This window comes from Paroedura picta, chromosome 3, assembly GCF_049243985.1.
Source record: "Paroedura picta isolate Pp20150507F chromosome 3, Ppicta_v3.0, whole genome shotgun sequence".
In the NCBI taxonomy this organism is placed as follows: Eukaryota; Metazoa; Chordata; class Lepidosauria; order Squamata; family Gekkonidae; genus Paroedura; species Paroedura picta.
Window position 1 is genome coordinate 114,416,547 of NC_135371.1, and position 14,468 is coordinate 114,431,014.

General features: G+C 47.5%; 1 long non-coding RNA gene across 1 annotated transcript; it reads right to left on the reverse strand.

The window, feature by feature from the left end:
• Positions 1–370: 370 nt before the first annotated feature.
• Positions 371–919, reverse strand: LOC143831294 (uncharacterized). The gene is made up of 3 exons (XR_013228799.1): positions 830–919; positions 591–710; positions 371–457 (listed from the first exon to the last, which is right to left on the reverse strand). It is a non-coding gene; the product is annotated as an uncharacterized LOC143831294 (long non-coding RNA).
• Positions 920–14,468: the final 13,549 nt, after the last annotated feature.

Consider the following 14,468-nt stretch of genomic DNA (forward strand, 5'->3'; position numbering starts at 1 on the left):
TGATTGTGTATATTCTGGTACTGTTGTGTGGTTTGGAGGTTGGAGGGGTGTTAGTTCAAGGAGTTTTAGGAGTGTGGGGTGAAAGATGTGCGAGTTTAAGGAGTCACACTGGAGTCTTTTAATAAAATTTGCAATAACATTTTATTTTCAAAAACATTTTAACAGGGGAAAAACATTAGGGAGTGTAACTTGGAGCCCCACCAGCACCACCCCCCCCACCCCCCTGGAAAACCAATTTTTTTTAACAAAAGTATATATTTAACAGGGGAAAAACATTAGGGAATGAAACTTGGACCCCCCCCCCCCACTCCCTACCCCAAAACACAAACAGAAAACAAAACTCAGGTCCCACTGCTCCCCTGCCCAGCCCCTTCCATCTCCCTCACTCTCCTGCTCAACCGTCCCACGGACCCCCGGACTTTGCGGCGGAAGAGTTCTTCATCCTCCTTCTTCTTAACTGTGTGGGGAGGGAGAAAAAGAACACATTAGTGCCACACATATTTTCAAATTTCTTTAGTTTACATGCATACACTTTTTAGTGGCCTCAGCCACACTGTGAGAAGAGTTGGGCAGTGGGGAACATAACCTACGTTCTTCCGCCTCCCTCTGTTGCCTTTGCTGCTCAATCTCCCCTTTCAGCTCTGCCACTTGAGCCTCCAAGGAAGTAACCCTGGCCTCCATGGCACGCAGCCTTGCCTCCATAGTTTCTGCTATAGAAATCAAACAAAGAATTTGATCACACTTCAAAAGGAAGCATCACATCAGGCTCCCATATGGCTCCATGGGGGTACACACACATGGGTCTCTCTCACAGACATAAAACTCTCACCTGCAGCCTGTCCCGAGGTGGAAGGTCCCTCTTCCTCCCCCTCCTCACGCTCAGGTGCTTTTGCCAGCTTGGATGGTGATTGTGTGGCTGGGCAAAGAAAAAGACAAATCATAAGTAAAAGCACACAAACCAGAGATGAAACACAGCTGGTGGACACAACACAGTTAGAGTCTAAGCGCATAACCAAAGTGGTTCTACAGTACTGGCGGGCTAAGTCAGAGGGGGTTGACAGCATCTAAATACTTTCTCGAATTTCATTGGGGACAGTAGGGGAAAGAGGCAGCTAGTCATTCCATGCATGTTGAAGGGTAAAACACAACGCAGCACTCACCCATATGCCTCCTCATGTCCAGGGGGGGCTTCCCAGCCTTCTCCCATATTTTAACCATCTGGTCGTGGAAGACCGTTCTCCCACTTGGCTGCGGGATCCCCCCCCCACTGTTCCAGACTGTTGAGGAAGTCCAGCTTCACTCGCTTAAATTTTGTCCGGACCTGCTCCCAGGTCCGGACGTAGCCCCTCTCCCTCAGTTTTGATGCCAACACCAGGTAAGCACCCTTGGTGTGGCAGTGGGTGCTGGACATAAGGCGGCCAACACTTTTCGATTGGAGCACAAGCTCCAGAAGTGCCTCAGCCTCGGCGCGCTGCCAGAAGGAGCCCTTCCATGGCTTCGGCATCTTCAGAATGACGGTTAGGCAACGAACATGCGTTGCTCCGATCGACCACCCCAATTTCAAATGTATCAAAGCTGCCAACCAATAAAATTATTCCTTGGAACATCTGTGGTTTAATCCTCCAGTTTGACAGGGGTCGCCAATACTTCCTGGCCACCCGCCTCCCCAACCTTTCCCTGTTAAGCGCTTCCGTACTGTGTTTGTCAACTTCAGCGCTGAGTTAGCATTAAGGTCTGTCAAAGTGCTTTTGGGCCAGAGACTCCCCGTTTTTTTTGCAGGTAAAATAGACAAACATCACAAGACAAGATTAAACAAAGAACATAAACCTTTATTTCACAACACAGTAGAAAAAAACAATCACACACGCCTCCTGTTTCTGTAGAGGTGAGTGGCCACAGCGTCCCGAACCCTGCACCCCTCCGCATACATCCTCTTTCTCCTGGCTTCAGGGATGTCCTGTGTATCCTGAAGGACTACAGGTTCAGGTTCGTCCTCAGGGAAGGGGATGTTATGTCCCTTGTCCTCGCATATGTTGTGCAAAATCACACATGCGATTATCAGCGGAGTCACATTGTCAATGTGTACATGGAGTCGTGACATTAAACAACGGAACCGTGACTTCAGACGTCCAAAGGCACGCTCCACTACATTCCTTGCCCGGGAGTGACTGAGGTTGTAGTGGCTCTGCACGTCCGTCCTTGGCCGCTTATAGGGAGTCATGAGCCAGCGGCGTAATGGGTAGGCTCCGTCCCCCAGCACCAACGCCGGCACACGCACGCCCTCAATGGTGACGGTGGGGTTTCCTGGAACAAAGACCCCTTCGTCCATGGCTTTCCTTAGGTTAGATTCCCTGAAAACAAGGGCATCATGCCTCCTCCCGCTCCACCCCACCTCGGCATCTATAAAGCGTCCGGAGAAGTCCACAGTTCCTTGGAGGAGAACAGAGCAAAAGTCCTTCCTGTTCCCGTATTCCTTTATGCTTCCCCCGGGTGCACGGATAGGGATGTGGCTTCCATCAATGGCCGCGAAACAATGCGGGAATCCTAGCCTGGCAAACCCGTCCATACTCTGAAATAAGGGGAAAAAACAATGACATGTTAGCGTGGGGTGCCTCGCGTATTCGTTGCTCATCTGTCAAACAAGAAAAAAAACATTTAAAGGGAAAAGGGCATAGAATGACACTCACCGCTCCAAGCCGGTCTCCGAGGCACACCACCTTGCTGTACAATTCTGCCTCCATGGCGAGGCAGAACTCCTTAAGGATATCGCCAACCGTAGTGACTCCGAGTCCGAATTGCTGGGCTACTGTCCGGAAGTACTGAGGGGTGGCCAAGTACCACAATGCGGCAGCCACCCTTTTTTCAACTGGAACGGGGCGCCGCATGCCAGTGACTTGCCTCTCCATGCGGCCACGTAGAGCCTCCACTAGTTCAAAAAATGTCCCCCTCGACATCCTGAAGTTTGCAATCCAGTGGTCATCATCCCAGCGAGTCCACACAAAATTCTCCCACCAGTCAGAGGATCGTTCGTCCACCCAGAACTGTCTGGGGAACCGGACCTCTGCCAGAGCTTGCCAGCGTTTCTTGGCCGCCATGGCTGCCCTTAGAGAATGTCTTCTGCTGGTGGTCATCGTTCCGTCCACACGTTCTCGGTACTCCTCGATAGCGGACGTCCTATGCGACACGGCGGTATTCATACGCTGGACCACCGCGAGCATCTGAGCCAACAATTGAAAAATAAGCCTCTCCATTGCAACGTTGACCTGTGCTGCGGGCAGTAGGCTACGCAAACAAAAGAGTGAGGCCGACCGCGTGTCTGCCCAGGTGCATATAAGCAGGTAACCTGTGGGCGTGTACTGTGGGTGGGGATTAACCAATCAAACATGTCAATGCATCTGGTTCATAGAAAACAATAGAAAACACGTTCCAAGGGCGCCAATGATTGGACGATAACGCGTTGCTACGGGGTTTCCTGGGTTTTTAAAAAAAAAAGTGAACCCCGAGAAGTCCGGCTTTAGGGTCGAGGTCAAAGGTGTGCCTGCAGTTTGATTGACGGGCACGGGAGGCCAGAAGCGCTAAAAAGGGACCTCCTTTGTAGCGATAAGACGGAGAACCGGAAGCCTGTGGGTTACGAAAGTGGCGAGAAGTGAAAGTGCCAAATTCCGCAAAAACCGCAGCTGTGCGTTACGGGCACAACTAGTTACATTTCGCTACTTGAAGTAGCGCTTTCACAAACGGCAACCAAATAGCAACTTTGAGCTCTGTGCAAAATGGCCCAAAATCTTTTCACTTGCTGTGGGACAAGTGAGGGGGGAAATTCAAATCTACCCCTGAAGAAGCAGATTTCTGTACAGAAATGGATGGAAAAGTTAACTGTTTAAAAATGCAAATCCAAACAATATCACAAGTGTGGAAACAGTCTCAGTTTTAACTTCTGACTTGAAGGCATTTTGGATGATATTGTAAGGATGAGATGTTATGTAGATTTAAACATAAGTTGTAAATGGCAGGGTTCTTACTTTTAGGTGCCATTGTTTAGTAGGATCTTCACCTCAATGTTGAGAAAGGCTTCTTCACTCTCCAATCAATGCTGAAATGCTTGAAATGCAGGTTTGATATCACTGTTGAGTCAGACAGAAGTTGGCATGACTGTTAGTATTAATATTAGTCCAATTCTACTAGCTGAGTAGATGCTGTGACTGGAAATGAATACCACATAAAATTAAGTGTAAAATGTATGGAACTACTATTGATACATCGCATTATATTGTATAGTAACCTGTTTTAAATTTGTATTTCATTCTTCAGACTTCAATATTCATTAGACAGTGAAAGTTTAAAAAGCTATGCTTAATAACTTCTCTGGCACAAGTGTCTTCATGAAACCTGGACAGCATACAAGGAAATCTCCAGAACCAGCTGGTAAGGATTTGATGTCCATATTCTGTTTCTTCTAAGACATAAAACATAGAACAAGCCATAAAGAAGTTCTCACAATCTGAAGTTACTTTCTTTTGATTTGATTTTGTTCACCTTTGTGCCCTGAAATAGGATGATTGAAGATTTCTTTTCTTAAAAGCAAAACTATATTTATTTTATTTTGCTAGTTACTTTTTCATTCCCTCATGGAGAAAGGTTTTCCCAGTTAAGTCTGTTCAGGTTGTTTGGTTCAAATGGTATATTCAACTCATTGGGAAATCATGTTTACAAAAGGAGCTATTCTGATAATTTTAAAAGATTTGTATCTTGGCATCATTGGTTGAGGTCGACCGGAACCAGCATTTTCCACTGAGCCTCCAAGCCTCCCTCCAATGAAATTAATGTCCTAAACCAACAAATCATGGTCCATCTGTATGTTGTAGTTATGAATTTACTGTTCACACTGGTTATTATTGTTGTATTGTTATTTATGGTTACTAATTTTCTCTGTATTGTTCCAGTTCCTATGTTTCATGAGAACCACCCGGAGCCTTAGCGGGGAGTGGTATATAAATGTAATAAACAAACAAACAAAATATTCTATGAGCATTAATGGAGCAGAAAACATTTGCTTTTCCCATAAGAGATCAACAACCCTTATTAAAAGTTCATAATCTCATGGTAGCTTGAATGCCTTGGATCTCTACTTTTACTACATACTGAAATTATGCAATAACCAACCTATGGCCTATCCTCTGGGTAGTCACATAGCTCATGTATTTATTATGATATGCACACAGTGTGTGTTGGGAAAATACAAGAACAGAGAATCTCTATATATAGAAAGAAAGAGATAGAGACCTAACTAATTAACTATCTGTTGTCTACAGTCTTTCTTTTGATCAGCAACTGTTCTGGAGTTAGCAGGGAAGAAGTGTGCTCAAAAAGCAGGAAGTGTCCTGTTGAGCCAGTTAGTACACTGGAGGAAATAATTTGAAAATACTATTTATCCTAAATATACATCTGTTTTGATGCCCCCTGCAAGATATCTTTTTAATTCTTCTCAGTTATGCACATTGCAGATCCAACAATCCTAAGGGCTGTCCTCAAATTTTTAGATGGATGGGCTTGTGTTTCATGGCAGAGCACTTGCTTTACATTCGGCTCCTGGGTTAGGTCTCTGGCATCTCTACTTTAAAAGGAGCAGATAGCTGATGATGTGAAAGACCTCTGCCTGAGATGCTGGAGAGCTGCTGTGAGCCAGAATAGATAGTACTGACCTTGAAAGATCAATGGTCTGACTCAGTAGAAGTTAGCTTCATGTGTTCATGTGCAGCTGGTAAGAAATTATAGATCTCAAGAAGAAGAAGAAGAAGAAGAAGAGTTGGTTCTTATATGCCGCTTTTCCCTACCCAAAGGAGGCTCAAAGAGGCTTACAGTTGTCTTCCCATTCCTCTCACTGCAACAGACACCCTGTGAGGTGGGTGGGGCTGAGAGAGTCCTGATATCACTGCTCGGTCAGTACAGTTTTATCAGTGCCGTGGCGAGCCCAAGGTCACCCAGCTGGATGCATGTGGGGGAGTGAAGAATTGAACCTGGCATGCCAGATTATGGGAAGCGGGGACTTACCTGAGCCGCTTTTGGCTGGCCGGGGGGCGAGCGGAGCGGAGACGCGTCTCCCAGCTCGAGCCGGGCTGCGGGCGCGCTGCGCGAAGCAGCGCGCATGCCCAGTGAGGAGGCGGGGCCGGGAGCGTCTTTTGAGACGTTGCTCGGCCTTCTCCTGCCTCTTCGACAGGCAGCCAGGCAAGCGAACGGTTGTTCTCTGCCTGGGGAAGAGCTGGCTGAGGCCTTGTGTTGCGGAGATTTGTGAGGGGCAATTTTGCCCCGATTGGCTCAGAGACAGGCTTAATTAGCCTAAATTTCGCTGCCGCGAGCCTTCAGCCAGGGGAGGATTAAAAAAAAAAACGGTTTTGAGGGAGGAGGGAGAAAATCTCCGGTGGCCTTGTCGGGCTTGGGAGGGAATTCACCCCCACGATCGGCTTAATTATGTCTGGAAAGAAGGCTCAGAAGGCAAAAGGCGGGCGGGGCAGATCCCAGCCACGCATTGAAGTCGTTGGGGAGGGAGCAGCTCAGGGCAGCCGGGGCCCAAGTCAACGACGGGCTAGTGCCTCTAGAGCGAGAGAGGCTTGGGCTGCAGCCATCCCTGCTACACGGGCAGGGGCTGGGTCGCAGCAGAAGAAAAGGGTGGGTCGGACCCCCACCAGGGGGCCTCAGGGACTTGGCAGGAGCAGGCCACGCACTAGAGATGGGCCTTCTGTCAGTCCTATTAGAAGGCCAAGTACAAAGCAGCCTGGCAAGGAGCAGGGTGCCAGGCGTTCAATTAAAAAACACCTGAGGTTTGAGATTGAGGGTGGCTCTAGATCCAGAGGCCGAAAAGCAGCACGATCCACTGTCCCCGGAACGGCAGCTGAGGGGTCGGGATCCAGCAGCATCTCTCCTGGTGAGGGCACCTCTAGAGGAGGCGCCAGAAGACGAGGTCGCTCTTCTGGTGCTCGCACCCCTGCATGTCAGGCGTCCTTTAGGGACAGCAGGCTCAGTGCACAGGTGTCATCCAGCACACCTTCTGAGGGAACTGTGTCTGAGGATGAATCTCAGACTGGTGCTGATTCTGATCGCAGCTTGGTCACGTCACGGTGGGGCAAGGATTTTTCTGCCCATTCTAGGACATCCAGAACTTACTGGCGGGGTTATGCCCGCGCAATAGAACATATGGCAAATACTGAGCTGGGTCCTCGGGCCTCAAAGGTTAGGAGCTCTGCTGATGATTCCAGTGGAGATGGTGGTATCACTCCTACAGAATTGGTGAGGGATAAGACAACGCCCACCCAGAGGCATAAGAAGCATCACGGCTCAAAGGGAAATAAACGTAAAAGGTCCATGAGATTCAGTACTTCGTCGGGTGAGTCCTCATCTTGGGATGAGGGGACTTTCATGCGCCGGGAGGGCTGGTATTGGCTAAGGGGGGCATATGTGCTGGGAATTCCTCCTTGGATGAATCAACGCCGTTTAAATTCGAAACGGCTTATGGATGAGGCGGGAATTCCTGAAAAGGACAGGGCTCCACCGATAAAATATAAACCTACTGATGCACCTCCTGGGAGAGGAATGGAAAGGCGACTGTAAGCCGCTTTGAGCCTCCTTCGGGTAGGGAAAAGCGGCATATAAGAACCAACTCTTCTTCTTCTTCTTCTACATTTACGGGAGAAAATTCGTGAGAGAGCCCTTGAGGGCTATTACGTGGACCTGTTTTCACTCATAAGGGGCCAGGACCAGGGTGGGGATACTGGGAGCCACAGGGATAGGAGGCAAAAAAGAGAATCGCCTACTATAGAGCGCAATTTTGAAAATTGGTTGCGCGGATATACTGAATATATGACTCTTATAGTGGGTGCTTACCCGGATCAGGCATGGCACTTAGGGCGGTACCAATCACATATTTTAGAAGCCAAGAACCTGGCGGGGGAGGAGGCCGCCATGGACTATGACTGTGTGTTTAGGGAATTGGCGTTGCAGAACGAGGACGCACGTTGGGACCTTAAACATCCAGATACTTGGATGGTGTATGTGGGGCCCAGCGCTCATCGGCCACGGGACAGAAACCAGCAAAGGACACCAGGGAGACGGTTATCTGGTCTCCCTTGCTGGGACTATAATAACAAGGGATGCTGCAGACGTAGATGTCGTTTTGATCACAAATGCGAGGCCTGCGGGGGTAACCATGCTCTTCCAGCCTGTAGGCGGTCTGGTTCTCAGACGCCCTTTCATGGGGCCCGATCCTCCGGGGAAAAAGACGGGGGGCCGGGAGCCGCTGAACCTGCAAAAACTTCCAAATCAAACTAAGTTGGTACCTGCTTCCCTTACCAGTATGGTGAAAACCCCGGTAAGTTTGGTAGCTTTGAGACCATGGCTATGTCGATATCCAAACCGGGAGGTTGCACAGTACTTGGAAAAGGGGTTTCAGTATGGCTTCCGCATCCCTTATGTGGGCGAAAGGGTAGCCACAAGTTGCACAAATTTGAAATCGGCTCAGGAGTTGCCAGATGTAGTTGCAAAGAAATTGGAGAAAGAATGCAAGGAGGGCCGCATAGCTGGTCCTTTTCAGTGCCCACCGGTTTCTCACCTCAGGGTTTCACCTCTGGGGGTGGTTCTTAAGAAGGCCCCAGGGGAATTTAGGTTAATCCATCATCTTTCTTACCCCAGGGGCAAGTCAGTAAATGATGGTATTGCACATGAACTCTGTTCGGTGCGTTATGCACCTTTTGACTACGCAGTCGCTTTAGTAAAGGCAAATGGTAGGGGCTCTCTGATGTCCAAATGTGATATTCAATCCGCATTCCGGCTCCTTCCTGTACATCCCGAAGATTCTAATTTGTTGGGTATGCAGTTTCAGGGCCAATGGTACGTGGATAAAGCGATTCCCATGGGATGTTCAATTGCATGTTCCGCTTTTGAAGCGTTTAGTACCTTTTTGGAGTGGGCGGTAAAGGAAAAAGGACATTTCCAGGAAGTGACTCATTATTTGGACGACTTCAAGCCCGCGGGATTCAACTCTATGCAAAGACCGGCTGACCATGTTCCAAGAATTAGCTGACACATTTGGGGTTCCATTGGCTAGGGAAAAAACAGAAGGTACTGCAAGTCGTTTATCGTACCTGGGTATAGAGCTAGATTCCGAATTGGGTACATCCAGATTACCCGCTGCAAAAATTGATAACATAAAGAGCCTGTTACACGAGATGTCCAGCAAATCGAAGTGCACATTGAAAGAAATGCAGTGTTTGATGGGGCATCTCAATTTAGCATGTAGGGTGATTACACCGGGCCGGGCTTTTTGTGCTCGGTTGGCACATGCCACTAGAGGAATTCGGAAGCCTCACCACCACATACGTCTTACTCGGTCCATAAAGGACGATTTTGCGGTGTGGCAGGAGTTTTTGGTCAATTTTAATGGTGTATCAATTTGGCAATCTCCAATTGCTTTAAGAGATGACTTGCAAGTACACTCTGACGCATCAGGCAGTTTGGGTTTTGGGGTCTTTTACGGCGACCGCTGGTGCGCAAAACGTTGGCCTGATACTTGGGGGGAGATAGTCCGCAGGGATTTGACTTTCTTAGAAACCTTTCCCATCTTAGTTGCAGCGGTGCTCTGGGGCCCCCTGTTTGAGAACAAAAGGGTCACTTTCTGGTGCGATAACCAGGCAGTGGTTCTCATCGTAAATAAGCTTACATCTAAATCTATGCAGGTGATGCGCCTGGTTCGCAGGCTGGTTCTCATTTGTTTGAAGCTTAATGTGACTTTCCGCGCCACGCACGTGGCGGGGGTTCACAACGAGGTAGCCGATGCTCTCTCTCGTTTTCAGGAAGAGAGATTTCGTCGGCTGGCCCCGGGAGCAAACCTCGTTCCAGACATCTTCCCAGAAGAACTTTGGGAGCTTGGCGCCACGTGATCCTGCAGGGCGCATTAAGTTCTTTGGCTCCCTCAACCCGTCGGGCATATCAGGGAGCAGCAACAAGTTTTCAGACATTTTCATCTACACTGGGTCTTAGGACTCAGTGGCCAATGCGTGAAAGCCTCTTACTACGCTATCTGGTGCACTTGTGGAGGGGCGGTATGTCCCCCAGGACCATGAGAGTCCAGTTAGCTGGGCTTTCCTTTTACAGCAGACTCTTCGGTTTTTGGGACCCTAGTTCATCCTTTTTAGCAAAACGGGCCATTAGAGGTTGGCAAAGGGCTGTGCCTTCAAGTAAGGACATCAGGCGCCCTATCACCAGCCATTTGTTGGCCAGGCTCATTAGTCAGCTGGGGAGAGTTTGTTTTAATCAGTATGAAGCATCATTAACGGGCTCTGCTTTTACCCTGGCATTTTTTGGGGCGTTTCGCTGTGGGGAATTGTTACCCCCATCCCGCTATCGACATGGGTTGAGAGCATTGTCAATTGGCGATATAGAGGTTTCTCGGGACGGCATTTCAATTTGGCTAAGAAAATCTAAGACGGACCAAGTGGGCCGGGGTGTTTCTATTTTTATTCATAAGGCAAACACTTCTGCAATTTGCCCCGTTTACTGGTTGAACAAATTTCTGAGGCTACGTCCTGAGGCTGGGGGCCCTTTGTTCATACATGAGGATGGGTCTTATTTTTCTAGGTACCAATTTGTAGCCATTCTGAGGGCCTGCCTTAGTAGGTTAGGCATGACTGCCAAACATTATGGCACGCATTCATTTCGGATAGGGGCAGCCACTCAGGCATTCCAAGAGGGTGCCTCGGCAGCCCAGATCATGAAATTGGGAAGGTGGAGATCTGCTGCTTATAAATGTTACTTGCGTCCGGAGGCTGTCCACTAACCTCTCCCTTGTTCCAGGGCACTGTTTTTCACTGCAGACCGTTTTGGTGCTGGGACACAGTATCGTGCATTGGGCCAGCCAGTATGCTTCAGAATCCGGCTGGGGTCATCATTTGGGCCTTGAACATCACCTGCGGTTGGTATGGCATGGTTGCCGTGGGGCGAAGTGGTCTTCTTTGTTAGCCATGGCAGCACATGCCGTTCATCGTTGGGGAATGCCATCCGCGGTCATCGTCCAGCTGGGTGAAAATGACATTCCCGGAATAAAAGGCCGACAATTGATCAACTCCATGATGGAAGACTTAACAATGTTGCAGCAGCGTTTACCTGGCACGGTACTTTTGTGGTCCAAAATGTTGTCCCGGAGGTCTTGGCGAAGAGAAAAGAAGCCGGCAATCATCAATCGGACAAAATGCAAAGTTAATCGTTCAATAGTTAAAGTTATATTGAGTTTGGGGGGCCGGGTTGTTTGGCACCCGGATATTGACAGCCAGTTGGCTACACTTTATCGTTCAGACAGGGTTCATCTTTCCCAGTGGGGCTATGATTTTTGGCTCAACAATATCCGATGGGCTCTCCTAGAATGGTTGCGGGATGTAGAGGGTTGGCAGGAACGTAGCAAGCTACGTCCTGTGGCGGGGTCTGCGCATGGTAGTGAGCCGATTTTCTGGGGAGCCGGTGTGCGATCGGACTCCCCACAAGGGGTGGGGCCCCTTTAAAGGGGTGGTGGTAACGAGCAGTAGACTACTCAGCGGGGTAGGACAGCACTGCTCGTTATGAACAGTCATCCCTAGGGATTGTCAAGGTGGTTTGCGTCCTTTGGCTTCCTATACAGGTTGACTCCCTTCTTAGTTTATCCAAGACAAAAGGTAACACGTATTCCCGGCAGGGATCTTGACGTGTGCCTTTGGTATGTGGATAAAGGTTTGCAGCCAGCGGGCTGTTTAGTATTGGCTCTCTTCCATGCTGCGCCAACCCTCCTATGGGAGGTGTATGTGTTAATAAAGCTGTGGCCAAATTTTAAGCCAAAACGGTGAGCCGCATCTTCATTCCGCTGAAACTGGCCTCGTGCCTGCCAATAAGTCCGCACTCCTAACCACTACACAAAACTGGCTCTACCCTATAGCTATAGCTGTCTTGAAAATCAATTTATATGTCTATTATTCAAGATACACTTCTCCATGCTTCCCCCCCCCCCCAAAAAAAAAGAATCCTATTTACCAACTCCACATGGCAATAGCCATGCCAGGCCACTGGTGGTGTGTTGCAGCAGAGCAGCATGCTCTGACACTTCCTGCATCCCAACGAGGGACAAATTTCAGCAGTAGACCTTGTCTGCCCCAGATTACTGCATCTCCATAGACACAACTAGGGCAGAAAGGTTCTGCTGCATAGGAGGGCAGCAGAGTTGGGTTTCTTTGCACAAAGGTGGGTTTGTGTTACCACAGAATCCCACCTTCATGCCAAGCGAAAAAGTGCCCCATTCAGCCTTGCAGCACTGTGAAGCACCATGAAGCAGAGGGGGGCATTTTCTGTCCCCTCTGAGCTGCTGGAGGAGGAGGAGGAGGAACTAGGCCTGGAAGACCTGGCTCTTTCACATCCACATGGGCCTGTGGCTGGACAGGCCCTGTTGGCCCACGTTGCATACCGGGGAATGCGGATATTTCCGCATTCCCTTTGTGCAGAGCAATGGAGAGCCTGATGGTGCCAGAGCTGGGAGGGAGCTGTACCAGCACAAACATTGTGTAGCTGCAGGGATTAGCCCTGCTGCCCTACAAGCAGAACTGGTAACTGTGAGCAGTAGATTTTTTTCCAAATTATCTGCTTAAAAGCAGAGAATGATAGATATTACAAAAGCTTACACAGTATTCATACTGCAACTCTTTTTGAATAATATGATTGAATTCATCTGCAAAATCTGGTAAACAAATGCTCTAGCATTGACTCCAGAATGGTAAAGATGTATTGCTGTTCTTGTTTTTAGAAAGAAAGGACATTTTTAGATCAGTGATCTATATGAACAAAATCAAATTCAGTTAAATTCTGCATTAAGGTATCAGTATTTAAACAAAATATGAAAAATATTTCTACAATGGGTTCATTTGTGACCACTTTATTTTGGAAAACTGTCTGATCTGCAATACTGCTGGGGTAGATTTTTATACTTTATTAGTATTCTGTGTGATCTTGGTAGGCCAGTTTCACTCAGAATGCACTATGGGAGTTAGCAGTATCCATAGCAACCAGACTCTGGCTTCCAGTGACTGTGTAATGGAATGCTACACATTTGAAGCATAAGGTTCTCACTGAAGGTTTGTTTAACTAATTAAAAAGCAAAAGTATTCAGCCTCTCTATAATTACAAGTGTCAGAAATGCATGCTGATAAATCTTCTTGGCTATTTTTTATTATTCATTGAACCAGGAAAATTATGACTAATCATCAAGGCATATTTTTGATAAGCATTGAAGTAAATGTATAACCCTAAATGATACTGGCTTCTCATACTGTGAATCATAAGCTTGCAGCTACTGGAGACACAATACCCACCTTATCACTTGCTATGAAGGATTGTTATTTTTGTTTGCTGTTGCTCAGCAGTAGACAGAGCACCTTACAACCTTTCTCTTACCCAGTCTGTGGATCCAGTGCTCACAACATGAATTCAGATTCGGAGATAAGTTTAGAAGTTGAGCTATAATTCTGCTTTGCAAGAGTACTTTCCCTTTCTTTCCCTCTGCATATCTGTTGTGGTTTTCTTTGTCATTCTGCATTGATTTCCCTCCCCTTCAGTGCTGAATCCACTTTCCCTGAGTTTTTTGAGAGCCAATTTTCTCATAGTTTCACTTCCAAGGTAGGTATAATTCAAAAGCATATAGATTCACTTGGATTTTTCCCACTGCCCTTTTGCTGCCCATTTAAGGTCACTCCCCTTCCACATCAAGGTAATTCCACACACTCTACATCTTCCGTCATTCTCTTCATCAGCTTACAAGCTCCATTTTCTCCTCATTTTTAAATTGAATTTTTGACAAGCAATAACAGTCCAATGATATCAGAATATTGCTAGTCTTGAATCACTTCATTTTAGAAAAATATTAAAGGGCAGCATATAGATGGAAAAATAAGAAAAGCATAAAAACTGAAAAAATAAAATAATTGGGGGAGTTAAAAGGAGCTGTGCAAAATTTAGTTATCTGCTGGTATGGACTAGAAAGGGGAATTGGAGAGGAGGTGAATGGTAATATCCCCAGTGCAAAAAAGAAAGAAAGAAAGGTATTTCAGTGCTACATGCAGGGGGGGGGGGAATTGTCAGCAATGAATGAATTTGAGATTCAATGTAAAGACAGGGAGAGAGAGAGATACTGGGATGAGAAGGCTAAGGCTTTGAAAACATGTTTCCCTTTAATTCTTTAGTAAACAAAGTTGGGGGGGGCACCATTTTGGCAATGTCCGAAGGCCTACAATTAAAATGGTGGCTGAGCCATATAGAACTTTAAAACTGCCAAGATTATGACCAGCATGCAGAATCAAATCAGAGAATCACAAAGAGAAAGCCATGCAGATTTGCAAGGCAGTGCTAGAAATTAGTGTTCCTTTGGAGTTACCCTAGAGCGTCAGAAAAAATACCCTCATCCCCTACCCCAA